This window comes from Anolis carolinensis, unplaced genomic scaffold (genome assembly GCF_035594765.1).
Source record: "Anolis carolinensis isolate JA03-04 unplaced genomic scaffold, rAnoCar3.1.pri scaffold_12, whole genome shotgun sequence".
Taxonomy (NCBI): Eukaryota; Metazoa; Chordata; class Lepidosauria; order Squamata; family Dactyloidae; genus Anolis; species Anolis carolinensis.
Genome location: NW_026943823.1, coordinates 9,461,971 through 9,489,691, shown reverse-complemented (window position 1 = coordinate 9,489,691; position 27,721 = coordinate 9,461,971). Strand labels below are relative to the sequence as shown.

Sequence of the window (27,721 nt, the reverse complement as noted above, 5' to 3'; positions counted from 1 at the left end):
GGGGGGGAGGAGGTGGAAGAAGGGAAGGGAGGGAGGGAGGGAAGGTGAGGAGGGAGGGAAGGAGGAAAAGGAAAGGGGTGGGAAGAAAAGGAAGGAAGGAAGATGGATGGAGGAGGGAGGGAGAAGGAGGAAAAGGAAAGATGGATGGGAGGAAAGAAGGAAAGTAGAAGGGGGAAGGAGGGAAGGGAGGGAGACAGGAAGGAAGGAAGGAAGTAAGGAAGAAGGGAGGGAAGGAAGATGGATGGATGGATGGATGGATGGAAAGAAGGTAAGGGAGGGAGGGAAGGAGAGAGAAGAAAGGGAGGAGGGAGGGAAGGAGGAAATGGAAAAGAGGTGGGAAGAAAAGGAAGGAAGGAAGGAAGATGTATGGAGGGGAAGGAGGAAAAGGAAAGGAAAGATGGATGGGAGAAAAGAAGGAAAGTAGGGGAAAGGAGGGAAGGAAGGGAGACAGGGAGGAAGGAAGGAAAGGAGGAAGGAAGGAAGGAAGGAAAGGAAAGGAAAGGAGGAAGAAAGGAGGGAGGAAAGGAAGATGGATGGATGGATGGAAAGTAAGAGAGGGAGGGAAGGAGGAAAAGAAAAGATGGATGAGAGGAAAGAAGGAAAGTAGAAGAGGGAAGGAGAGAAGGGAGGAAGGAAAGGAAAGGAAGATTGATGGATGGATAGAAGGAAGGTAAAGGAGAGAGGGAAGGAAGGGAGAAACATAAAGGAAGAAAAGAAGGAAGGAGGAAGGGAGGGAGAAGAAATGGAGAAAAGGAAGGAAGGAAGGTTAGGGGAGAGGGAGGGAAGGAGGGAGAAGAAAGGGAGGAAAGGAAGGAAGATTTATGGAGGAGGCAGGGAGAAGGAAGAAAATGAAAGATGGATGGGAGGAAGGAAGGAAGGAAGGAAGGAAGGAAGGAAGGAAGGAAGGAAGGAAGGAAGGAAGAAAAATGGATGGAAAAAAGGAAGGTGAAGAGGGAAGGAAGGAGGAAAAGGAATCTCAAATGATGACTCTGACTTGGTTTCATGGCTTTTAACAGTTTTATAGTATGTATGTTTTTATTGAGTTTTTGCATATGATGTGTTGTATTTTTACCAGTTTGTAAAAACACTGAATTTTGCCATACTGTGAGCCACTTTGCATCCCCTTATTGAGGGGAAGAGAGAGACAAGGGGCCACTGGGATGGGATAGCTGAGGAGAAAGCCATGCCTAAGGGCTGCCATCTCTCTCTCTTTCCCTTTCCTGGGACCCTGATCCCCAAGGAGGAATGAATGAACAAAGAGAGGAAAGAAGTCAAGGAAGGGAGGAAGGGAGAGAGGAGAAAGGAAAGAAGCCAGGGAATGAGGCCTAGAGAGAGAGGGCTGGGGGAAATTTGAACAAGGGCCGCAAATGGCCCCTGGGCTGGACTTTGGACATGCCTGCCCTACAGCCTTGGTAAGGTCCCATCTTTGGACATTTCAACATCACAAATCCTGTCTGGTTGAGAGAGAGGCCTGGGCATCCACTTCATTCAGGCAGATTGCCTTCATGGTCGATCAGGTTCACAGCCACATTGATTGCTTATGGATCAATGGCCTAGGAAGGCAACCAATATGGTTCCTGTCTACTCCACACACGTTGTGGACTTGCTTACATCTTCTAAGGCAGGGGTCATCGCACTTTTTAAGCAGAGGGCAGGTTCACGGGCCCTCACACCCTTGGGGGCTCAGGCTATAGTTTGAAACAAAAAAACCCTGAACAAATTCCTTTGCTCACCACACATATCTTATTTGTAGTGCAAAAAAATTTAAAAAACAAAATAACAAATTTTAACCAATATAAACTTACCAGTATTTCAATGGGAAGTGTGGACCTGCTTTTGGTTGATGAGAGTCAAGTTAATTAGGATTGTTGCTCTTGTTGTGTGCCTTCAAGATGTTTCAGGTTGTAGGGCTGGGGCAAGTAAATAACTATGGAGGCCTGTAACTGGCCTGTGGGCCATGGTTTGGGGACTCAAACAATGGCAGTGGTTCTCAACCTGTAGGTCCCCAGGTGTTTTGGCTAGTTTACCAGCTGTTGGGATTTCTGGAAGTTAATAATAATAATAATAATAATAATAATAATAAACTTTATTTATACCCCGCCACCATCTCCCCAATGGGGACTTGGGGCGGCTTACATGGGGCCATGCCCAGAACAATACAATATCACAGAATATAAATAAAACAACAAATCATAACACATTAAACAATACAATAAAAGATAATATACACTACATTAAGCAAAATCAAAAGAACAATAAAACCAAGGGCGGGCCACATGAACACTAGGTTAAAAACTCGAGGTGAGAAAGGGAATAGGAATAAACCACAGAAAACAGGGTCATAAAGTAGTGGTGCAATCTGGAGGACAGATATTGGAGGCAAGTAACAGAAGGGATGTATGCAGTAATTACTCCCCAAAAGCACAACGGAAGAGCCATGTTTTCAGGTCTTTCTTAAAGGCTGCTAATGTGGGGGCTTGCCTAATCTCACCGGGCAATGAGTTCCACAATCGGGGGGCCACAGCAGAGAAGGCCCTCTCCCTTGTTCCCACAAGGCGGGCCTGAGATATCGGGAGAGGCGACAGGAGAGCCTCCCCTGATGATGGAAGGGATCAGGCAGGTTTATGATAGGAGATACGGTCATGAAGGTAGGTGGGTCCCAAACCATTTAGGGCTTTATAGGTGATGGTCTGCACCTTGAATTGGGACCGGAAAATAAATGGCAGCCAGTGGAGCTCCTTGAACAAGGGAGTGGATCTTTCCCTGTAACTCGCCCCAGTTATTAGTCTGGCAGCCAACGCTGGACCAATTGTAATTTCCGGGCCGTCTTCAAGGGAGCCCCACGTAGAGCGCATTGCAGTAGTCCAGCCTAGAGGTAACTAAGGCATGGACCACCGTGGTCAAGTCAGACTTCACGAGATATGGTCGCAATTGGCGCACAAGTTTGAGTTGTGCGAAAGCCCTCCCGGCCACCGCCGACACCTGCGCCTCAAGCGTCAACGCTGAGTCCAGGAGGACCCCCAAACTGCGGACCTGTGATTTCAGGGGGAGTGCAACCCCTTCCAAAACATCTGGGGACCCACAGGTTGAGAACCACTGCTTTAGACCTCAGTGGAGGTGGACGCATGTATGCTTTTGGACTTCAGTCGTCCAGAGGAGGGCGACTAAAATGATTAAGGGTCTGGAGAACAAACCTTATGAGGAGTGGCTTAAAGAACTGGGCATGTTTAGCCTGCAGAAGAAAAGGCTGAGAGGAGACATGATAGCCATGTACAAATATGTGAAGGGAAGTCATAGGGAGGAGGGAGCAACCTTGTTTTCTGCTGCCCTGCAGACTAGGACACGGAACAATGGCTTCAAACTACAGGAAAGGAGATTCCACCTGAACATCAGGAAGAACTTCCTCACTGTGAGAAGGGCTGTTCGACAGTGGAACTCTCTCCCTCGGGCCGTGGTAGAGGCTCCTTCTTTGGAGGCTTTTAAACAGAGGCTGGATGGCCATCTGTCGGGGGTGCTTTGAATGCGATTTCCTGCTTCTTGGCAGGGGGTTGGACTGGATGGCCCATGAGGTCTCTTCCAACTCTACTATTCTATGATTCTATGATTCTATGATTCAATGTTAACAGTATGCTTTAGCTCAGTGGTTCTCAACCTGTGGGTCCCCAGGTGTTTTGGCCTACAACTCCCAGAAATCCCAGTCAGTTTACCAACTGTTGGGATTTCTGGGAGTTGAAGGCCAAAACATCTGGGGATCCTCAGGTTGAGAACCACTCCTCTAAAGTGTAGCTGGCTGCACCATTGGAGGCTTCTCATTCATCAGTCAAGGTCAACTTGACAGTAGCCAAGAATAACAGTGTGTGATCTGGACTGTGCTTGAGTCCTTGAGCCTTTCCATAGTACTCAAAATCCTGACTCCCAATTCCTGTCCTCCTATTCATCCATCCATCCACCCCCATCCCTGTCTCCCTCCCCCCACATCCACTGCTTCTCAGAACTGTTTAGAAAAGGACTAGTAGCAGCTAAGTAATTTGCCAGCCAACCTAGTGAATTAGGTTGCTCCCCTCTCCGTTTAATTTATGTTTTATAGTTGGTTTAGCCTTCTGATTTGATTGCCTTAGTAATGCGGGTTGCCTCCAGCTGCTGATGATACAGCTTTAATTCTGTTTTAAAGGTCATGTAAACATGTGCCTGTAGCAGAAGGAATGCAAATTCAATTCCTCTTCTCCACCAGCCTCGCTTCTTGTATAATGGCGCCTCCCATTTACTCGACAGCTTTCGCCTGGAAAATTAACACGGCTGCACTCATAACAACTGTGCAACCGCCACATATAGAGACACCGCTTGTTCTTTCCTGAGGAAGAATGAGAAGGTAAAGCAATCTAAATGTATACACTGTCACTAGCAGTCCGTTTCCGCATAATGAAGGAGAAGGTGTCATTGGGCTTTGGATCCTTGTGCCATTGGAAACAGGATGGCCACATTTTCTGAGCAGCTCAGTTCTTGGGTTCTTCTAGAAATCCTGGAATGTGCTGTTTAGAGTAAGGTGCCGTAGGCCCACTACTATGCAAGTTCATTGAATGCAATGGGACATGAGAGAAGCCTCCCACAGGATGGTAAAACATCTGGGCATCCCTTGGGCAACATCCTTGCAGACAGCCAATTGTCTCACACCAGAGCAGTTTCTCAAGTCGCTCCTGACACGAAAAAAAAAGAATGCAATTTCAACCCAAAAGCAAGAGCTGTGAGTTATTGAATTCCTATTGAAGGACCTAGGAAATGCTTAGAGAAGTTTTTTCTTTAGGCTCCAGCATGATTCTATGGCAAACCTTTGCTAAAAGTTCCACTGGAAGTTGCTTATATTTACACTCTTCCTCATCTACAAATGGTGTAACTCAGGCCCATCTACACAGGCCCCATCTACACTGGATTATCCAGTTCAAAGTATTATTTACTTATTTATTTATTTACAGTATTTATATTCCACTCTTCTCACCCCGAAGGGGACTCAGGGCGGATCACATTATGTACATATAGGGCAAACATTCAATGCCCATAAACACATCGAACCGAGACAGAGACAACAGACAGACAGTAGATAGTCTGGATTTTATATGGCAGTGTAGACAAGGCCCCAGATGCACCCAAGACCTCCCTGACGCAAGCTTACAACTTGAAGGAAAGATTGTCAACCTCTGGGCTGTTGTATTCCATGCTGAACAGCTCAGGCCAAATAAAACCATACAGAGTCGGCCCTAGGTATTTTTCAAGTGTAGGCGAAAGGAATTTTGGCGCCCCCCCCCCAAACCAATCACTGAAAAATAAAAGTGTTGGATAAGCGAAAATGTTTGATAATAAGGAGGGATTAAGGAAAAGCCTATTAAACATCAAATTACATTAATATTTTACAAATTAAGCACTAAAACATCATGTTTTACAACAAATCAACAGAAAAAGCAGTTCAATACCTTGCGGAGAAAGGCCGCAGGAGACCAGAGTTGCCTTGATGGCGCCCCCAACAAGATGGCGCCACAGGCAACTGCCTAGTTGGCCTGGTGGTTGAACCGCCTCTGAAACCATATATGGCCCATTCTAGTGGCAGGTATTCCTGCCTGTTTTCCTTTCTTCCTTCCCTTTTCAGCTCCCCTACATGCTGAAGGCAGATCCAATTTAAAACTAGTTGGGGGTCATTGCTGGTAGCTTATGGTGTGAGCTGGCATTTCGCCAGTCGACCATTAAGCCTGTGGCCACATGTCCATCATTAACCCTATTTTAGGGGGTTATAAACTCAGCGATGCAGAATTTGCTGCAGGCAACAAAAAAAAATAAGGAGGAGGGAAGGCTTTTGCTATAGCTCAGCTTCAGCCCCTGGGGCTAGCCCTTCGTGCAAATCAACCCAATTTGGTTTTGTCCAGGTTTTCAAGCCTTGCAGGAGGAATCCAAAAGCAGCACACTGAAAGCTGCCATTGATTTGGGACTCCCTTTTGTGCGCTTGATGGAGTTTACAGAAGGAACAGAGCTGGGTGGGAAACAGAGAGGAAATTGCCTCCCAAATGGGCCTTGAGTTTTGGGACGCGTAATCCTTGCATTTGCAATGAGCCCAATTTCTTCTGCAGACACCTCCTTGTGAAGGTGGGCAAGCTATTGGGAAAGGATTCCTCTTCTTGGGTGCGTTGGGGGAAATATTGTCAGCTACTGCAAGGAAAGAAGAAGCAAAAACTGGCTTATGTTTTATTTATTCATTTATTTATCGCAAGGCCTTATAGGCTGGCTTTAGGGGTGAAAGCATTCCCAAAAGTATGGATAATAGCAGGCATTCAACACGATAAAACATTTCGCAGAACAATGCTAAAGAAAGCATTCTAAAATTCCACACTAGAAGGAAAAAATGAGCAAGCAAAGAAACAAATGCAAAGGAACAACCAGGTAAACAACATCTCTTCTAAGAAGGCAATTGGGTCTTTAGGGGTTTTCTTCAAAAACTTTTGGATTGAAGGGCCTGTTGGATCCTAGTTGGAAGTAAATGCCACTACTAGAAGGGTGGACAGTAAAAAGGGGGTTTCTTCTTTGACCAAGTGAGGAAGGCCTCGGTTTTTGATCTTAAAACCTGGGCAGGTTGATATGAGTGGAAGCCTTCTTTCCCGTAAATACTGTTAAAAGCAGGAGTGAACCAAAATGGATATCCCAGTGTTGGTGGATTACAGATCCATAACTCTCATTGCTGACTGGGGTTGATGGGAATGGAAGGCAACAACATCCTTATGCCTATCATCATAAGCACAGGTCAGGTAATGATGATGATGATGATGATGATAATAATAATAATAATAATAATAATGCATGGGACAGCACAGATCAGATGATAATAATAATTATAAGCACAGGTCAGGTAATGATGATGATGATAATAATAATAATAATAATAATAATAATAATAATAATAATAATAAAGCACAGGTCAGAGAGTAATAATAATCATAATAACAATAATAAACCAAAACAATAAAAACACTGAATGTTTCCACATTTAGAATTGGTATATGATATTTCTTTTTCGAATTAGAACTAGTTTAAAGCCACTTGTTGCTGACTTTTGAACTTGCCAGTCTTTTAAGCCAAAGAGTAGACGTTTGCTTGAAAGAGCAAGAAAATCTCTTGCTCTCAAAATACTTAAATTGTTTACCACATATGGCAAGGCCCTCTTTTTGTGATTTTGTTATATCTGGCCTGGGCCAACTTTGGCCCTCCCTCCGGGTGTTTTGGACTTCAACTCCCACACCTGGTAGGCTATTGGGAACAGTGGGAGTTGAAGTCCAAAACGCCTGGAGGGAGGGCTGAAGTTGGCCCAGGCCTGCATTGTATGAGCGGCCAGTTCATTGGTTTCTTCATATGATGGTTGAGAGCGCATGGCTAGATATGTCCCACTACCCCTTTTAGGAGCCAACCCTGGTTTTTATCAAAGTGTGCTTATTGTTTATTGGTATATGTGATTTTATTTGTTTATGATTTGTTTTTATTGCTGAGTTTTATATTGCTTGTTGCCTGGGCTTGGCCCCATGTAAGCCGCCCCGAGTCCCCTTGGGGAGATGGGGCGGGGTATAAAAATAAAATTATTATTATTATTATTATTATTATTATTATTATTATTATTATTATTATTATTATTATGAATGCATCTTCCCCTATAAAGCCACACGGGCTCTAAGATCTGCTGGGGAGGCCCTCTTCTTGATCCCACCTCCATCTCAAGCATGGTTGAGGACGAGAGAGAAGGCTTTCTTGATGGTGGCCCCCAGGCTCTGGAACTCCCTCCCAAAGGAAATTAGATTAGCTCCCACCCTGGATTCCATAGTCATATGGTGGAATAAGGTGGAGATATATCTGTGTATGAAAGCTCACCTTCTCAGAGGAACAAGCATGGAGGATGCTAAGGAAAAGAGAGGGCAACAGGGACTGAGCCTTGAGCCACCTAACCACCTGGACCAACAAAAGCCAAGAATTTGGGCCAGAAGAAGCTGGGCACCAAAAGATCTTTGCAATGCTAGCAGGAATCTTCTGGGTGTGTCTGGTGGTTATCACAGCTATTGTCAACCACTGCTCTTTCCAAAGGACAATGTCACCATCCTTGAAAACACTGATGAAGTCATTCAGAAGATGAAAGAGCATGAAGAGAACCAAAGGATGGAGCAACTTAAACTGAAGCAGAAGATTATAATGCAGGAAGCATTGCCGACAAGAGTCAGAAAAGCAATACAATCATGACCTTCTTCCTTGGAACCTCTGGACTGCTTTGTCAATGGTGGTTTTCCTTCTGATTGGGTTCTGGAGGCAAGACTACCAGGAAGCAAACTGGCCAGATTATGCCAATAAAGAAGGTGAAATTAATGTGAAAGCAGTCAATGGAGCCGTCTTGCCAGACAAGGTCACTTTCACCAATTTTTATGAGAGATGCCTCCAGACTGTGACCAGTGAGATTGCCAGGAACTGGCAGAGGCTTTGCAGATGACCTTTTAGATGCTTTGAGGAGTGTGTGTAAGCAGGATGCTGACATGGAAGTGGAGGAATCCATAGAGATTGGGAGCATGTATGAAAACTGGAGGGCTCACAAACTTTTGGCATGTGATTTCATTGTACCGTTTACTCCTCCAGCACCATATTGTTTCCAGTCTGAGACCTGGTGTTCAGAAGACTCAGTTGCACCTGCCAAACAAGGTTGTGATATGTTAAATCTTAGATGGGCAGATGAAAATTGAACAGGCTGCATATGTGACAAGACAAAGCTGGGGGAAGACTTGTGCCTCTTTCACAGCAAAATGAATCCACTGAAGCAGAATAATCATGTGGAGGATCTCCTTTGGTACATAGACATCAGATATCTTGATGCTAACCAAGTCATGACATGGTTCTGGGTTGCACTTACCAAAGCTTGGAATAAAATATCACACAAGTATGAGTTCAGTCTCACTTTCAACCACATGGATGTACCTGGTGCCCTAAAATCAAGCTGAGATCTGGGAAAATTGTCTTTAACCTCACCCTTGTGGTCCAATATGCTGATTCTGATGTCCATTTCATCTCCCAATTCCAAAGCAATAAAGTAGCAGAGGGACCCACTAGTAGCATTCACTGGTTCCTCACATTTGCAGTATGCAAGAAGAGATACATTCAGCTTGTTTCTAAATCTCTGTCTGTCATCTTATCTGTCTCCAGATTCTCTCCTTCCTTCATGGAAAACTATCACTTGAAAACAGTCATGCAGCATTTACTGCAGATCCATCCCAGAACGGGCCGGGGCTCTGGATTCTTGGATGCCAGGATACAAGAACCTGCTCCAATATTTGGAAAAAAATCTGCAAGAAAAGAGTTTTTAGTACTTTTTCACTGGAAATAAAAACTTTCCAGAGGAGTTGGGCATCCCTGTGAGGCTCCAAGGGGCAGATTCTCTGAACCTCTGTCATCTTTTATAGAACACTTGTGTATGCCATCAACAGGATGCCAAACATGATTATTGATGTATTTATTCAAGCAGCAGAAATCTCAATGCAGATATCCCATCCTACATAGGATTCCTTTGTGACTTTTGGCCCATCTGTGTTTATGTATCATATTATGTGTGTGTATATATCTGTATTCCTTTCCACTGCCAGCAACCAAGGATCACAATTCACTGTTTAACCTATGAATGGCTGGAAGAGATGGAGGGAAAAAGGGGTTCAGAGAAACATTTGGGGTTGCCCTATCACCAAACAGAGAAGATTACACTATCATCTGAGGCCATCAGAGATTCCCAGAGTTTCTCAGAGGATAGTTGGGTCCGGTTGATCTGAAAGGCTGTATCTTCCTATACAAAATAAGTTTTATGATATGCAGGGAAGGTTTTTTTTCTCCGTCTGCCAACATCATGGGTACTTTTGGACATGGGAGGGAGTCTTCTCTGTGGCTGCTTCCATGCCGTGGAACTCCCTTCCACAGGAAGCCTGCTTAGTTTATTCCATGCTCTCTTTCTGGAGAAGATGTTTTGTTTAGTTTTTATTCCAATTTTAATGAAGGAATTATAATGTCCAAGGGAGAGGTAGCATCAGGCTGGGAAAGAATAGAAATACAGTAGAGACTCACTTATCCAACACTCGCTTATCCAACGTTCTGGATTATCCAACGCATTTTTGTAGTCAATGTTTTCAATACATCATGATATTTTGGTGCTAAATTCATAAATACAGTAATTACTACATAGCATTACTGCGTATTGAACTACTTTTTCTGTCAAATGTGTTGTATAACATGATGTTTTGGTGCTTAATTTGTAAAATCATAACCTAATTTGATGTTTGATAGACATTTCCTTGATCCCTCCTTATTATCCAACATATTCACTTATCCAACGTTCTGCCAGCCCGTTTATGTTGGATAAGTGAGGCTCTACTGTAGTTCATTCTTGTAGATAAAAATGAAATATGTTGGTGGAAACCTCTCCCAAGTCCAGAGAAGACTGAGCAAGTTTGAATGTTACTTATTGGAGGAAATAATGGAAAACTGAGAGTAAATGAGATGAAAAGGACATGGGTGATTGGTTGGCTGGAATGCTGAACAGCTGAACTGCACACAATATAATTTTACTGACTCTTCCATACATACATATTTTAAAGATGTTTTTAAATTGTTAGATTTTAGCCTGTTCTTGTAAGCTGCCCCAAGCCCTAGGGCAGTGGTGGCATATAAGTTTAAATAATAAATAAATAAATAAATAAAATACATGCATGTATGTGTCTGTGTGGCACCAGCAGTACTGGGGGCTATGCTGGGGGTTCCTGCTAAAGATGATAATGAAAACAGCATGTCTGAAACAATGATAAAGGTGTCAGCCGGTGTCTGATCACTCAAGGCCACTTAGAAAATGCTGTAGAAAGAGCACTGCATTGGTGTGCCTTCATGTGTCTCATGCAAACATAGCATCAGGGCCAGGCAAATGTTTGAGAAACATTCAAAAGGAACCTTCCTGCCTTAGACGTGCATTTGGGGATTGCTCAAGATCACACTCCTTTCCTTTTGGCAAAGCAGTGGTGCATTTTTTTTGTTCTTCCCTCCCCCCAAAACATGCCTTTCCATTTTTCTTTTTGTTTAGCATTCATTAAACCCTGCTGGTTTGTGCTGAAAATATTATGTTTACCTGCAGCATTACACATACACACACACAAGTCTCTTCCCAAGCACATTCTTGTATTCATCTTCGTTTTCCCAATAGTCCCTTTCCTTCACTGTTATTATCCCACAAAGGTAGAAAGCATCAGTGTAAATGACTGTTTCCAGTAATAGTACCGATTTGTCAACCAGGCCATAGATAGAGATGGATTTGATGACACATGGCAGCTTTCTACATCCTGGTGGTCATGATAGGTCTCCTAGTCAAACATCTCAATGGTTCCAAGTTAGAGAAAGCTGACTTAGAGTTTAAGTGAAGCAGTGGGAAAATGCAGGGAAGTATTTATTTATTTTATTTATTTATTTACAGTATTATATTCCGCCCTTCTCACCCCAAAGGGGACTCAGGGCAGATCACATTAGATACATATAGGGCTAACATTCGATGCCCATATACACATAGAACCAAGACAGACGCAGAGGCAATTTAACCTTCTCCTGAGGGGATGTTCGATTCTGGCCACAGGGGGAGCAGCTGCTTCATCATCCACTGTGACGGAACTTCCTCATTCCAATGTTGTAAATTAGTAAAATTTGCCTCCCCACTTTATAAGTGGTACCTTATTTCCTACTTGATAGATGCAACTATCTTTTGGGTTGCTAGGTCAGCAATGAGCAGGGGCTCTATTTTATTTTTAATTGACGGGTGCTCACCCTGCCACGGGCTGGCCTCGAACTCATGACCTCATGGTCAGAGTGATTTATTGCAGCAGGCTGCTCACCAGCCTGTGCCACAGCCCTGCCCCAAGTATGTTTATATATATATATATATATATATATACAGTAGAGTCTCACTTATCCAACACTCGCTTATCCAACGTTCTGGATTATCCAACGCATTTTTGTAGTCAATGTTTTCAATACATTGTGATATTTTGATGCTAAATTCATAAATACTGTAATTACTACATAGCATTACTGCGTATTGAACTACTTTTTCTGTCCTATTTGTTGTATAACATGATGTTTTGGTGCTTAATTTGTAAAATCATAACCTAATTTGATGTTTAATAGGCTTTTCCTTAATGCCTCCTTATTATCCAACATATTCGCTTATCCAACATTCTGCCGGCCCGTTTATGTTGGATAAGTGAGACTCTACTGTATGTGTGTGTGTGTGTATGTAATGTGCATAATTAGGACTGAGTTAATAACAAAACCACTAGGCAAAATCACACAAAATTTGGCCACAATACTCATCACTTTCCCTAGGAGTGACCTTGCAGCTTCAAAGCCTGGCTGCTTCATACCTTGGGGATTCCATTGTTATCCTACTTTAATCTCGTTTAATACTCCTGTAGCTTCAAAGCCTGGCTGCTTCATACCTAGGGGACTTCATTGTTGGCCAACATGAATACCATTGAATAGCCTTGCAGCTTCAAAGCCTGGCTGCTTCATACCTAGGGGAATCCTTTCTAGGTCACCTTGAATGCCACAAAGAAAACCCCACTTAGGACTAAACCACAGCTGAACATGCTGACTGAAAGGTCGGTACTTTGAATCCGGGGAGCAGAGTGAGCTCCTACTGTTAGCCCAGCTTCTGCTAACCTAGCAGTTTGAAAACATGCAAATGTGTGTAGATCAATAGGTACTACTCTGGTGGGAAGGTAACAGTGCTCCATACAGTCATGCCTATGGCCACATGACCTTGGAGGTGTCTATGGACAACGCCGGCTCTTCAGCTTAGAAATGGTGATGAGCATCAACCCCCAAAGTCAGACATGACAAGACTTAATGTCAGGGGAAAACCTTTACCTTTATCTATAGCCTGCAGTGGGCATAGGAACTGTAATACAGTAGAGTCTCACTTATCCAACACTCACTTATCCAACGTTCTGGATTATCCAACGCATTTTTGTAGTCAATGTTTTCAATACATCGTGATATTTTGGTGCTAAATTTGTAAATACAGTAATTACTACATAGCATTACTGCGTATTGAACTACTTTTTCTGTCAAATTTGTTGTTAAACATGATGTTTTGGTGTTTAATTTGTATAATCATAACCTAATTTGATGTTTAATAGGCTTTTCCTTAATCTCTCCTTATTATCCAACATATTCACTTATCCAACGTTCTGCCAGCCCGTTTACATTGGATAAGCGAAACTCTACTACAGGGGCCAGTTCACAATCCTTTGGACCATTGGAGGGCCGGACTATAGATGGCCACCGAGCAATAATAATAATAATTAATAATAATAATAATAATAATAAAAGAGGGTTGGAAGAGACCCCTTGGGCCATTGAGTCCAATCCCTTTCTGCCTTTGTGCACCGAAAGCACAAGCAAAGCACCCCTGACAGATGGCCACCTTGCCTCAATGATAATAATAATAATAATAATAATAATAATAATAATAATAATAATAATAAAATTACGATCTGCCAACTGCAAAAGGCCACCCTACTGGGATCTGCACGCATCATCCAAAAATACATCACATAGTCCTAGACACTTGGGAAGTGTTTGACTTGTGATTTTGTGATATGAAATCCAGCATGTCTATCTTGTTCGCTGTGTCATACAATAAAATAATAATAATAATAATAATAATAATAATAATAATAATAATAATAATAATAATAAGGGTTGTAAGGGTTGTGCTGTGGGGGCCGGATAAATTCCTTCGATGGGCTGCATCCGGCCCCCGGGCCTTAGTTTTGGGACCCCTGCTCTACTGTATATGGGGAGTTCAAAGTTGCCCAGCCATCTCTTAAGTCATAGAAAGAATCTATACCACACCATCAATCACATTTTACGTGTCTGCAAATTCTTGGGATTTGGAGTTTACAATGATACTTAGAATTATCTGTGAGACATCACTAGTATTATAGTTCAAGACATTAGAACTGTGGTTCCTAGGATTCCATAGATTGGAACCAAGACCATTAAAATGGTATCGAACTGCTATAACTCTACAGTGTAGATCCATTCTTAGTCTGAAATCATATCCACTGACTTAATAGCATAAAATCTTGCTAGCGTAGCTAATACTGGAGTCATGTAGAATAGTGCTCATATGCAAAAATATAGCAGGCTCTGTGTAGGCACAGATTGCTTGTCTGCCTTAGAGATTGCCTTTGGCAACATCCTGAAGAGTGTAAGTACTTGGGCAGCAGTATCTATGCCAGTCTAAGGCATCAGAAACTACTCTGTTCACTGTCTGTTCTTGGGGAGACAAATGTAATGGAGCTTCAGAGTGAACCTGTAAAGGAATGAAATGTTAACAGAACAATCCTTTACATGCATACTCAGGACTAATCCCTATTTGCTTCAATGGATCTTACTTTCAGGTTAATGCAGACAGGGCTACCACCTTATACTTAATCCCAAGGACATTTCCTAGGACCAAATGCCATTGGACACAATGGGCTCCCCCTCCCAGTAAACATGTATAGGGCTGGACTGGTAATAGTTGGGTTGAAGACTTTAAACATGGAAAGTTAGAGCTAGTTTAGGTCATGACAGAAGAAGCGAGCATAGATTTTCCTCCTCCTTCGGGCAGCCAAGTTGTTGTTGTTGTTGTTTTTACTGTATTGTAAAATGTGTTGAAACTTGTTTTGGTTTGTTATTTGCGTGCACACGTCTCCAGTTGTTTGGATTTCTGAAAATATAAATTAGTAACTGGATGAAATTGGTTTGAAATAAAAGTCTGTTCCACCATCACTGATTTAGTGTACACCTACACTGTAGAAACAATGCATTTTGGCACCACTTTAACTTCCGTAGGCTCAATGCTATCAAATTATGGGAGATTTCAAAATTAAACATTTTCTGATGACGAATCAGAATTTGCAAGGCTTGCTAAACAGACTGATTTTCCTTTTTATGAATCCAGGTGAAGCATCTTCTGCAGAGTCCACTGTAAACGAAGCAGAACAGATTTGCGTCAATGTCTAAAATAGCCACTAGGTGGCATTCAGAAAATAATAATGATAATAATAATAATAATAATAATAATAATAATAATAATAATAATAATAATAATAATAATAGGAAGCTGGAGCTCACCCCATCAACAGTCCTTCCAGCACAAGGGTTAAACCCAGGGGTCCCCAAACTAAGGCCCGGGGGCCGGATGCGGCCCATCGAAGCTATTTATCCGGCCCCCATGGCACAAGGGCAGAAGGGGGTTGGACTAAATGACCCAAGCTGTCTCTTCTTCTCTTACAACCATTATTGTTGTTGTTGTTGTTGTTGTTATTAACATTGAGGCTGGGTGGCCATCTGTCAGCGGTGCTTTGCTTGTGCTTTTGTTCCACAAAGGCAGAAGGGGATTGGACTAAATGGCCCAAGGGGTCTCTTCCAACCCTCTTTATTATTATTATTATTATTATTATTATTATTATTATTATTATTTATTAACATTGAGGCTAGGTGGCCATCTGTCAGGGGTGCTTTGCTTGTGCTTTCGGTGCACAAAGGCACAAGGGGATTGGACTCAATGGCCCAAAGGGTCTCTTCCAACCCTCTTTTTATTGTTGTTGTTGTTGTTATTATTATTGTTGTTGCTCCAGCGGTCCGGCCCTCCAACGGTCCAAAGGATCGTAACTGGCCCCCTGTTTAAATAGTTTGGGGACCCCTGGTTTAACCCATTGCACTATCAGGGGCTCCCATATGTATATGTATATGTGTATTATTATTATTATTATTATTATTATTATTATTATTATTATTATTATTTCATTTCTATTCCACTTTTCTCCTGTGGGTGGGATTCAAAGCGGTGTAAAAAGGTAAAGGTAAAGGTTTTCCCCTGATGTTAAGTCCAGTCATGTCTGACTCTGGGAGTTGGTGCTCATCTCCATTTCTAAGCCGAAGAGCCGACGTTGTCCGTAGACACCTCCAAGGCCATGTGGCTGGCATGACTGCATGGAGCGCTGTTACCTTCCCGCCAGAGCAGTACCTATTGATCTACTCACATTGGCATGTTTTTGAACTGCTAGGTTGGCAGAAGCTGGAGCAACAGCAGGCACTCATTCCGCTCCCAAGATTTGAACCTAGGACCTTTCAGTCTGCAAGTTCAGCAGCTCAGAGCTTTAACACACTTTGCCACCAGGGCTCCTCAAAGTGGTGTACAACATATAAAATTCATACAAATACATCCGACTGCAATACATAATCAGTTAAAACATCATAGCCCAATAGAAAAACACAATTAACATATCAAATAAAACAATTTTAGAAACTTACAGCAAGCACCATTTAAAGATATCCATAACCTCCGACCACTGAAGTTATTTGTCATATATACATATAAATATACATATAGGGAGCTTCTGTATGTATAGGAGCCACCGGGGGTTCCTATAAGTATTAGGTAAAGGTAAAGGTTTTCCCCTGACATTAAGTCCAGTTGTGACCGACTCTGGGGGTTGGTGCTCATCTCCATTTCTAAGCCGAAGAGCTGGCGTTGTCCATAGACACCTTCAAGGTCATGTGGCCATTAGCATGACTGCATGGAGCGCCGTTACCTTCCTGCCGGAGCGGTACCTATTGATCTACTTGCATTTGCATGTTTTTCGAACTGCTAGGTTGGCAGGAGCTGGGGCTAACAGTGGGCGCTCATTCCGCTCCTGGGATTTGAACCTGGGACCTTTCGGTCCACAAGTTCAGCAGCTCAGTGCTTTAACACACTGTGCACCACCAGGGGCATAATATAATATAGTAGAGACTCACTTATCCAACACTCGCTTATCCAGCGTTCTGGATTATCCATCACATTTTTGTAGTCAATGTTTTCAATACATCATGATATTTTGGTGCTAAATTCGTAAATACAGTAATTACAACATAACATTACTGTGTATTGAACTGCTTTTTCTATCAAATTTGTTGTAAAACATGATGTTTTGATGCTTAATTTGTAAAATCATAACCTAATTTGATGTTTAATAGGCTATTTCTTAATCCCTCATTATCTAACATATTCACTTATCCAACATTCTGCCGGCCTGTTTATGTTGGATAAGTGAGACTCTACTGTACATATAAATATACATATAGGGGGCTTCTGTATGTATAGGAGCCACCAGGGGTTCCTATATATATAAGTATTAGGTAAAGGTAAAGGTTTTCCCCTGACGTTAAGTCCAGTCGTGACCGACTCTGGGGGTTGGTGCTCATCTCCATTTCTAAGCCCAAGAGCCGGCGTTGTCCATAGACACCTCCAGGTCATGTGGCCACTGGCATGACTGCATGGAGCGCCGTTACCTTCCTGCCGGAGCGGTACCTATTGATCTACTCACATTTGCATGTTTTTCAACTGCTAGGTTGGCAGGAGCTGGGGCTAACAACGGGTGCTCATTCCGCTCCTGGGATTTGAACCTGGGACCTTTTGGTCTGCAAGTTCAGCAGCTCAGTGCTTTAACACACTGTGCCACCACTAGGGGCATAATCTATATATATAAAAGGGTAATGAGATTTCGGCCTAGGACAAAACATCAAAACTACACATCCTAGAAACACTAAACGGCAGCACAACCCCTCATCCATGCCTCTACGTTCATACAACAAAAAGAAAAGAAAAATGAAGTCCTAATTAGAGGGAGAGGAATAATTGTTTTTTCCAATTGCTGCCAGTTAGAAGGCTAAGCTCCGTCGGGAAAACCTTTACCCTTTACCTTAACTACCACCAATACTTCAATACTTTATTTCCCATACCACCATACTTCGCCACAGCAACGCGTGGCCGGGCACAGCTAGTATAATATAATATACTTATACACAATATAAGTATTATATTGGTATTTATTGAATACCAACTCTGCTTTAGTACTATCACCTCCCCAAATTGGGCTTGACCCTAATACGGGATGCATTCTATGAACCCTGCAAGCTGTCGTGTTCCTTGAAGGTCTGCCTGCCTTGGCTTTATTTAATAACATTACATTTAAAAATACTTAAAGGGGAGGGGGACCTCTAGCTTCCAGCCCTGCCTGCTTTTCACATGTCCTCATATGTGTGGGTGGCGTGGCATACCCTATGCTCTCATGTGGGCTTTTTATGCGCTTCTGCGTGTGCCATCTTCTTTCCTCCTTATCTCTCTCTGCATCTGAAGTTCTCCCCTGCCTTTGCCCCCATTGCTCCCCCCCTTCCCCGCACGCGCACACCCTAAGCATTTGATCATTTCTTCAAGTCCCTTGGCTGAACCAATCTCTTTTCATGCCGAGGATAAAAAGAGAAGGACTTCAAAGTAGGTTCAGGTAATTAACAGCTGAGGGGAATATAATCTAAACCATAGGCGCTGCTTTGCACCCAGGTCCGCTTCCCGAGCCAGCCGGCGAGGGAGGGCCTATTCCCTGTAGCATCCAGATCTGCTTCCTCCGAACAGCTTTGCCGGGCCTCCAGTTATCACATCTGCATTTCAAACACCGGGGCTCTGGCATTAATTATTAATTAGCCTACAGTCACCCCTGAGGATTTAAGTTCCAGTCTGCACATACTTATTCATTGACCTCTATCTTCGTTTTTGTTGGGGGTGGGGGTGAATAAAAGCAAGGAGGGGGCAAAGCTGCTCAAATGTTTAATAATTTCTTTTCTCTCGCATCCCCTTTTCTAGTTTCCCAGAGATGGGAAAGAGTGGGTTTTCGTACAGTCAGGGCAATGGGGGAGAAACAGTAAGATTGGTATTTGTTTACAGGAAAATGCAACGAGCATTGGGACAAAGAATTGGGAATCGTGTACCAGGGGCACGTCTTCCTTTCTTTCCTGACCCGTCTCCTTGCGAGTTAAAATTTAGCACAATGCGGTCCTTGTAATACATTTCATGGATTCCACTTCTGCATACGATATTTATGTGACCTGCCTTCCTGATCGCGTAAAAAGGGGTTGTGCAAATACACCAACACTGTTGTTCTCTGCCAGAATGAACCAAGCATTAAAATCAGCTAGCGGGGTGTCGTCATGACGTGTGCGGATTATTTTCGATTTCGAACAAATAGGACGAATGAACGTTTATTTCGCATGCCGTTCTGCATGGTTGCCTGGTTGATCCAGAACAGGGGTCCCCAAACTAAGGCCCGGGGGCCGGATGCAGCCCTCCAAGGTCATTTACCTGCCCCCCACCCTCAGTTTTATAATATAATATTTTATATCATTTTAAATAATATAATATATTGTATATACATATAATATTGTGTATATACATATAATATTGATAATAATATGTTATACAATATAATACTAATAATAATACCATATAATATTAATTCTATATTACATATAATATTACAGTATAGTGGTATAGTTCAATAAAGTAATATATAATGCTAATATTCTACTATGCTAATAATATAATATATTGTATGTACAGCTGCTCTGAGTCCCCTTCGGGGTGAGAAGGGCAGGATATAAATGTAATAAATAAATGTAGTAAATGAATAAATAAATAATTTTAGACTTAGGCTCGCCCAAAGTCTGAAATGATTTGAGGGCACACAACAACAACAACAATCCTAATTAACTTGACTATCTCATTGGCCAGAAGTAGGCCCACATTTCCCATTGAAATCCTGATAGGTTTATGTTGGTTAAAATTGTTTTCATTTTTAAATATTGTATTGTTCTTTCATTGTTGTTGTTGTTTTGCATAGGAATTTGTTCGGTTTTTTTTTCAAGTGATAATTCGGCCCCTCCACAGTCTAAAAGATTGTGGACCGGCCGTCTGCTTTAAAAGTTTGAGGACCCCTGATCCAGAAGATTTTGCAGAATCAAAACTGATTTTCTTATCCTTTGTATTTTTTGCTCACCACAACGCTTTCCTTCTCGCTCTCCGTTGCCTACAGTTGGGCATCTTTGCAAACGCTTTGCGGCAGAGTGTTTTTCGCTCTCTCCCTGGCAATCATTTGCTTTGTAATATTCTTCCATCCAAAAGAAACTCTCTCTTAGATCTAATCTCTCCCGCCACTGCAGATACAATTATTTCCATATTGCCTCTGCTTTTAAAATTATGACTGAAGCAGTTGTACACTTGGGCTAATTCCTGAAGGAATTATGATAGCCCAATTAGAAGGTCAGGCTGGTCAACTGGTTTGACATTCCTGCATTGATTTCATCAAGCAACTCAGATCTATGATCGTATGCTTTGGAAAGTTTTCAGTCTCATGGCTTTGCATGTATAGAGTACTAGCTGTGCCCGGCCATGCGTTGCTGTGGCTAGGACTTAATTTTTCTTTTCTTTTTGTTGTATGAACGTAGAGGCATGGATGAGAGGTTGTGCTGTCAATTTTTGAGGTTGTGGGGCATTTAGTTTAGTTGTTTTCTCTGGTGCCGTGATTCCATTACCCTTTTATATATATAGATTCCCATGAAGGCCTCATTGTGCTCTCTGGGGGTTGCACAGTTCAGGTTTGCAACCTTAGTCTTGAATTCAATAAAGACTTATACTGAAATCAGCACTCTTTATGTACACTTTTGGATAGAGAATAGTGTTGTGCATTCATGTGGAATTGCTGTTCGTTTTGTGTAGTTTCATTCGTGTCATCTCATTATCGTATTCGTGTTCCACTAACGAAAATGTGCTGCCTATACAACACGTATGATCATCTGACTAATAAAAAAAAATTCGCGCACATCTCTAGTAGAGAATAAGCATACATGGGATTTCCGTATACATGAATACGTTTCACTTCATCATATTTATATCCAAATATATTACTGTCAACCAGCACTGTTTGGAATTTTTTTCCACCTTGAATATGAACACATTTATAAATTATCATTCATAACGACAGCCTGGCTTACATCTGAGTAAGGCCTATTGTGTTCAGTGAGGCTTAAAAAGATTAAGAGTTCTTTATTTATCCCTGATTGTTACAATGATAATTGACAGAACAGCATGGGAAGAATATTCACAAATATTCAAAAACTGATCAAAAAGTATGTTGAGAAATGCCAGCCTTAGATGAGAATTTTCACAATTTTTGACTTAATGTATACAAAATTTGTGTATCATTGTTTTGTGCAGAAAATAGCATTTTTGAAATGTGGATTATTCTGTACAGACAATGCTATTTTATTTGCACAAAACTTCATGAAAATTTTATGCACACTGGGCGCACATTTTCCTAAACTGTGAATTGTATTTAAAAATACAGTAGAGTCTCACTTATCCAAACCTCGTTTATCCAAGCCTCTGGATTATCCAAGCCATTTTTGCAGTCAATGTTTTCAACATATCGTGATATTTTGGTGATACATTCGTAAATAGAGTAATTACAACATAACATTACGGGGTATTGAACTACTTTTTCTGTCAAATTTGTTGTATTTGGGTGCTTAATTTATAAAATCATAACCTAATTTGATGTTTAATAGGCTTTTACTTAATCCCTCCTTATTATCCAAGATATTTATTTATTTATTTATTAAACTTGTATACCGCTACTCCCAGTTGGCTCGGAGCGGTTTACAGAAATAGATTAAAACAATACACTTGGCTTTAAAATAACAATAAAACAATAAAAGCAACAATAAAAGCAACAATAAAAACAGACATAGCCCTGAGTTTTTCACCCATTGAAAGCTTGTCGGAAGAACAAGGTTTTGCAGGCTTTCCGAAAGGCAAGTAGGTCTCGGGTGGATATTCGCTTATCCAAGCTTCTGCCGGCCTGTTTAGCTTGGATAAGTGAGACTCTACTGTAGTGCCGTTTTTGAAGACTTTCTCTGTCATCTGAGTTATTTTTTGGTTTCTTATCGAAGAACATCAAGGAATCGAATTCCAGTTGGTGGATAATAGCTATACTTGCTGTATATTTCCTCCCGCATCAGAAGCAAAATGCCTTTGGATACTAATTGCGGGGAAATGTGAACAGGAATGGGTTGTTGACCTCGATTTCTGCTTGTAGGTTTCCCAGAAGGATGTGGTTGGTGAATACGGAGACTGGGAGACATTGTGGGAACCAGATGCCAGGCCAAAGAAGCCTCTTGTCTGATCCAAGATAGCTTTTCTTGTGTTCATAATATAAGCCAAAAAAGATAGGATCCTGCTTCAAGTACCTTACAATCTCAATTTCAATAGTAGGAAAGATCAGAGGGAGAGAAGATTTGGGAGAACAAATGGCAACAGAAGGCGCATGTGGGCAAGTTGGGTTACTTATACATAAGATACTGATCAGCTGGGAAGAAGAATGAACCATTAGATGTGCCTGAATCTATTTTGGTTTCTACAATGTTCACATTCTTTTCATATAAAGTAAAGGTAAAGGTAAAGGTTACCCCTTGAATTAAGTCTAGTCAAGTCCAACTCTGGGGTGTGCTTCTCATCTCTATTTCTAAGCTGAAGAGCCGGCGTTGTCTGTAGACGCCTCCAAGGTCATGTGGCTGGCATGACTGCATGGAGCGCCAATGTTACCTTCCTGTCAAAGCGGTACTTATTGATCTACTCAGTTTTGCATCTTTTCGAACTGCTAGGTTGGCAGGAGCTGGGGCTAACAACAGGAGCTCACTCCCATCCTGTGGATTCGAACTGCCAACCTTTCAGTCAGCAAGTTTTGCAGTGTAATTGCTTAAACGTTGTGCCACTGTAGCCCTCCATTCTTAACTTCTACAGCATTATCTTATGGTTTTCTAAAAAAAAAAAAAGCCCGTGATATAATTTATGTACATTTTCATGTGTAATTTAATACACATAGAATTTTACACATTTTTGTGTGTGAAATATTCCCCAAAGTACATTTCTTTCAAACATGTTCCCATTACACATTTTTTAAATGTATTTATTATTAAGTTTTTAGATAGCTCTACATTAAAAAAAAATCAGAAAGCAGTTTACAAGTACAGTAGAGTCTCACTTATCCAAGACTCGCTTATCCAAGGTTCTGGATTATCCAATGCATTTTTGTAGTCAATGTTTTCAATATATCATGATATTTTGGTGCTAAATTCGTAAATGCAGTAATAACAACATAACATTACTACGTATTGAACTACTTTTTCTGTCCAATTTGTTGTATAACATGATGTTTTGGTGCTAAATTTGTAAAGTCATAACCTAATTTGATGTTTAATAGGCTTTTCCTTAATCCCTCCTTATTATCCAAGATATTGGCTTATCCAAGGTTCTGCTGGCCCGTTTAGCTTGGATAAGTGAGACTCTACTGTACAAATAAATATACAGAATAGAACCACTGATTTTTTTTATTGCGTCAGAAGCAAATTGAGAATATACTGCAATGGGTTAAACCCTTGTGCCAGATGAACTGCTGATCTGAAGGTTGGTGGTTCGAATCCACGAGCCAGGTTGAGCTCCCGTCTGTCAGCTCTAGCTTCCCGTGTGGGGATATGAAAGAAGCCTCCCAGCAGGGTGGTAACACATCCAGGCATTCCCTGGGCAATGTCTTTGTAGACGGCCGATTCTCTCACACCAGAAGCAACTTGCAGAACTACTAATGAAATAGCACTTTAAAAACTACTAGCTGTGCACGGCCACGCGTTGCTGTGACGAAGTATGGTAGTTTGGGAAATAAAGTATTGAGGAATTGGTGGTAGTTAAGGTAAAGGATAAAGGTTTTCCCCTGACATTAAGTCCATTATAAATGAGTAATATAGCTGTGTGGAAGGGCCTTGAGTCTACACTGCCATCTAATCTAGTTCAAATCAGATAATCTGTATTTTATAGGCAGTGTGGAAGAGGCCTAAGTGAGGCCTAACTCTGCCTGTCCCTGGGCTGAGTGGGTTGCTAGGAGACAAGTGGGCGGAGCTTAGCCTTCTAACTGGCAGCAATTGGATAAAAACAATTATTCCCCTCCCTCTAATTAGGACTTTATTTTTCTTTTCTTTTTGTTGTATGAACGTAGAGGCATGGATGAGGGGTTGTGCTGCCAAGTTTAGTGTTTCTGGGATGTGTAGTTTTGTTGTTTTGTCCTAGGCCGAAATGTCATTACCTTTTTATATATATAGATGCATTTTAGTTAGAGCTTATAAGCGATAGTGGTAGCAATATGCAAATAGTAGTGGTAGTAATATGTAAGACTAGGTTTTGGAAAGCAATTTCTTCCTAATATGTTCATTCTTGTGTGCAATTTCCCTTAAGAAATGCACATTTATACACATGTTTTACACTGAAAAAATCCAGACAAGTGCAGAAACCAAAGGATAATTGCTTTCCGGTTTTCATATTACTTTTGGAAGTACAAATAAGACTGGTTGGTATTAAAATGCAAACCAAATTTCTGTGACTGAGTTAATCCAACTGTTTCGTGGGAGAGATGGTTTTGGAGGAGAGATGTAAAAGGACAGACAGGCGTAGCACCATACACTAACTTGCGAGTAAATTATGTGTTGAGCAGCATCAGTGAGAAAGAGCATTTTTCCTTCTGTTCTTTGCCTTTGTGTGTTATAAATATATGGCATCTTGTGTTTGTAGTGTACCATCGTTCAGATTGTAGTGAGCTTGGAGAAATTGTAGACTGCATCCAACTGTAACGCCAAAGACAAACTATGAGTTATTGAATCGGTTCTACTGGGCCTTCAACTGGTTCTTTTGAATAGCTTGGGAAAACAGTAATTTCTCTCTGTAAGCACTTTCAAATGGATGAAATCCGAGTCCATCAGAGTCATGTATTTTAACCATTGAAGCAAAAAAAAAAAAAAAACTACCTTGTATAAGAAAATGAAAAGGAAGTCAAGAAAAATGGCAAGATAGCCCACTATACAAACAAAACCATACGGTGGCATTTCACGATTAGGTATAAGCATTACCAGACACACTGAAAAACCTTAACAAGACTGAAAATTGAGTTGTTTCCTGAAATAATATTTTTTCTTGGTCCTATTTTGGCAATTTTCTAATGATTTAATATTGATTAAAACAATATTATTCTGTGTTGTTATGAGTTTTACGGGCTGTATGGCCATGTTCCAGGTATTATTCTGAATTTATGATTAAGTAGTCCTTTTGGGTTGCCATTCCAAGGTCTTGATTTTACAAGTTAAAGGGAGCCAAAAATAGGATTTAACATTTTAGTTGGTCCTAATTTATGACCAGTTGTGTTGTGGAATTGAAACTGGTCATTTCACTGGGGCAACAAGGGAAAAGTCAAAACAACTCTCCACTAACACAACTATGTAAATCAGCTTTTAAATGTATCATTCAATTGCTGACTTGCTGACTGAAAGGCGTTCGAATCCGGGGAGTGGATGAGCTCCCACTGTTAGCCCCAGCTTCTGCCAATCCAGCAGTTCAAAACATGCAAATGTGAATAGATCAATAGGTACTGCTCCGGCGGGACAGTAACGGCACTCCATGCAGTCATGCTGGCCACATGACCTTGGAGGAGCCTATGGACAACGCTGGCTCTTTGGCTTAGACATGTAGATGAACACCAACCCCCAGAGTCAGACACCACTAGACTTAATGTCAGGGGAAAACCTTTACCTTTACCTATCGATCGGTATTGTGACCTCCTTCTTTTCCTATTGCCTTTTACTTTACTCGCATAATTTTCTTTTCTAGTGAGACATGATATGCCCAAAGCACAACATCCTGAGTTTCATTATCTTGGCTTCTAAGGAGAGCTCAGGTTTGATTTGTTCTAGGATCAATTTATTTGTCTTTTTAGCAGTCTGTTGTATCTGTAGAATTCTTCTCCAGCACCACATTTACTTAGGATTACAACTTTTTAAACCTCACACTTGTAGCAACATAGTATGCATCTTGGAAATGACACATTTGAACATGTTAATGTGTTTGTTCTATACGGACAGCTAACATGGCAAACTTTCTATCCCTATCAATGCAAGGTGATTTTGACCCAGGGACATTTTCGCACATGCCATTTCTTCGACGCCTTCAAAGGTGATACAGGCAACGTGAGAGATTTGTACCGTGTACTTTTCCTGAACATTTGAATTGTATTTTTTTTTTTTAAAAAAGGCCAAATGCGAAACAGTACATTCCTGTAATACCGTAAACGTTTAGTGGCTGACAAGGGCATTCTAGGTTTGCATGAGGCTTTTTCTTTAAAAATTAAGCTCCTTTAGAGATTTGGGTTTGAAAATGTCTGCTGTCGCCAAGGCTTCCGTGTGATCATCACACCAAATTCCAATCTTCCCCCCACCACATCCACCCCACACACTTTTTGACTATAAAAGCCAGGCTGGCAAAGCAGCATTAATGTGATCCAGCGTTCTTTTGGCAGCCGCCCAACCCACTGCCTCCCTGCTAGCAAAAGGAGTAATCTCCACGTGTGGCTCCATAATTGCGGATGCCAGGAAGTGTATCTGTGCAAGCATATGGACCATGCCTCTTGACCCCTAGGCTCTGCCTTTGGAAGCCCTTTCATTGCCTTCCCGTTGTGATCCGCCCAGAGAACCCAATTGTGGGAAATGGGAATGGCTGTCCCTGCAAATACACACACACACACACACACACACACGGCACCCCTTTACATCTGCCAACAAGCTTCTCTGGCAAGGGCACTTACATAAACAGCAGTCAAATTTGGCTTATTATTTGAGGAACTGTGTAAAAGCTCTCCTGGCCTTTTGCTGGCATTTTATGTGCACCGATACGGCACCGGAGGCGAAGCACAGCTTTTCCTTAATGTTTGCTTATGTCGCACAGTGTGTTACCCTGTTTCCCCTAAAATAAGACATCCCCAGAAAATAAGACCTAGTAGAGGTTTTGCTGAATTGCTAAATATAAGGCCTCCCCCAAAAGTAAGACCTAGCAAAGTATTTGTTTGGAAGCATGCCCACTGAACAGAACACCAGAGCATGCAGGATCGATAAATGTACGTACCATATACGTGGAAATAATGGTAATAACAAGAAATTCTTGTTAGGATTCACAGTTTGTCTGGTTATGGTGGTTTGTGATGACAACTACTGTACAGTATATAATATATGTTCATTTTTTTGTTCGACAATAAATGTGAATTCTTCTTCATGGAAAAATAAGACACCCCCTGAAAATAAGACCTAGCGCATCTTTGGAAGCAAAAATTAATATAAGACACTGTCTTATTTTCGGGGAAACACAGTAGTCATTAAGGTGCTACGAGACCTTGTAGATCCCTCTCTTGTTTCATAGGAATCTTTAGATCATTCTGTATCCAGTCCTTCACCGAAACCAGGGGTTCCCAAACGAAGGCCGGCGGGTCAAAAGTGGCCTTCCAAAGTCATCGACCTGGCCCCCATCCTAAACCTTAGACTGAGTCTGAAACAACTTGAAGGCACACAATGACAGTCCTAATTAACTTGACTCTCTCATCAGCCAAAAGCAGACTCATACTTCCCATTGAAATAGTGGTAAGCTTAGCTAAAGGTAAAGGTTTTCCCCTGACTAGGCTGGACTATTGCAACGCCCTGTATGTTAGCCTCCGATGTCTATGACCCGAAAGCTCCGTATTGTTCAGAATGCGGCAGCCAGGCTACTCACAAGAACACCCATGAAATGCCACATAACACCAGTGCTGCAGCATTTGCATTGGCTTCCAACTGATTACCGTGGTCTATATAAGATGCTAGTTCTGACCTTTAAAATTCTTTACGGCCAGGGCCCATCGTACCTTAGGGACCG

At 41.7% G+C, this 27,721-nt stretch overlaps 1 long non-coding RNA gene and 1 pseudogene across 1 annotated transcript in view; both read left to right on the top strand.

The window, feature by feature from the left end:
• The window catches only part of LOC103279452 (uncharacterized), a 146,616-nt gene that overhangs the window by 16,257 nt on the left and 102,638 nt on the right, over positions 1 to 27,721 (top strand). The window lies entirely within an intron of this gene.
• On the top strand, positions 72 to 11,957 carry LOC134294072 (inositol 1,4,5-trisphosphate receptor-interacting protein-like; annotated as a pseudogene).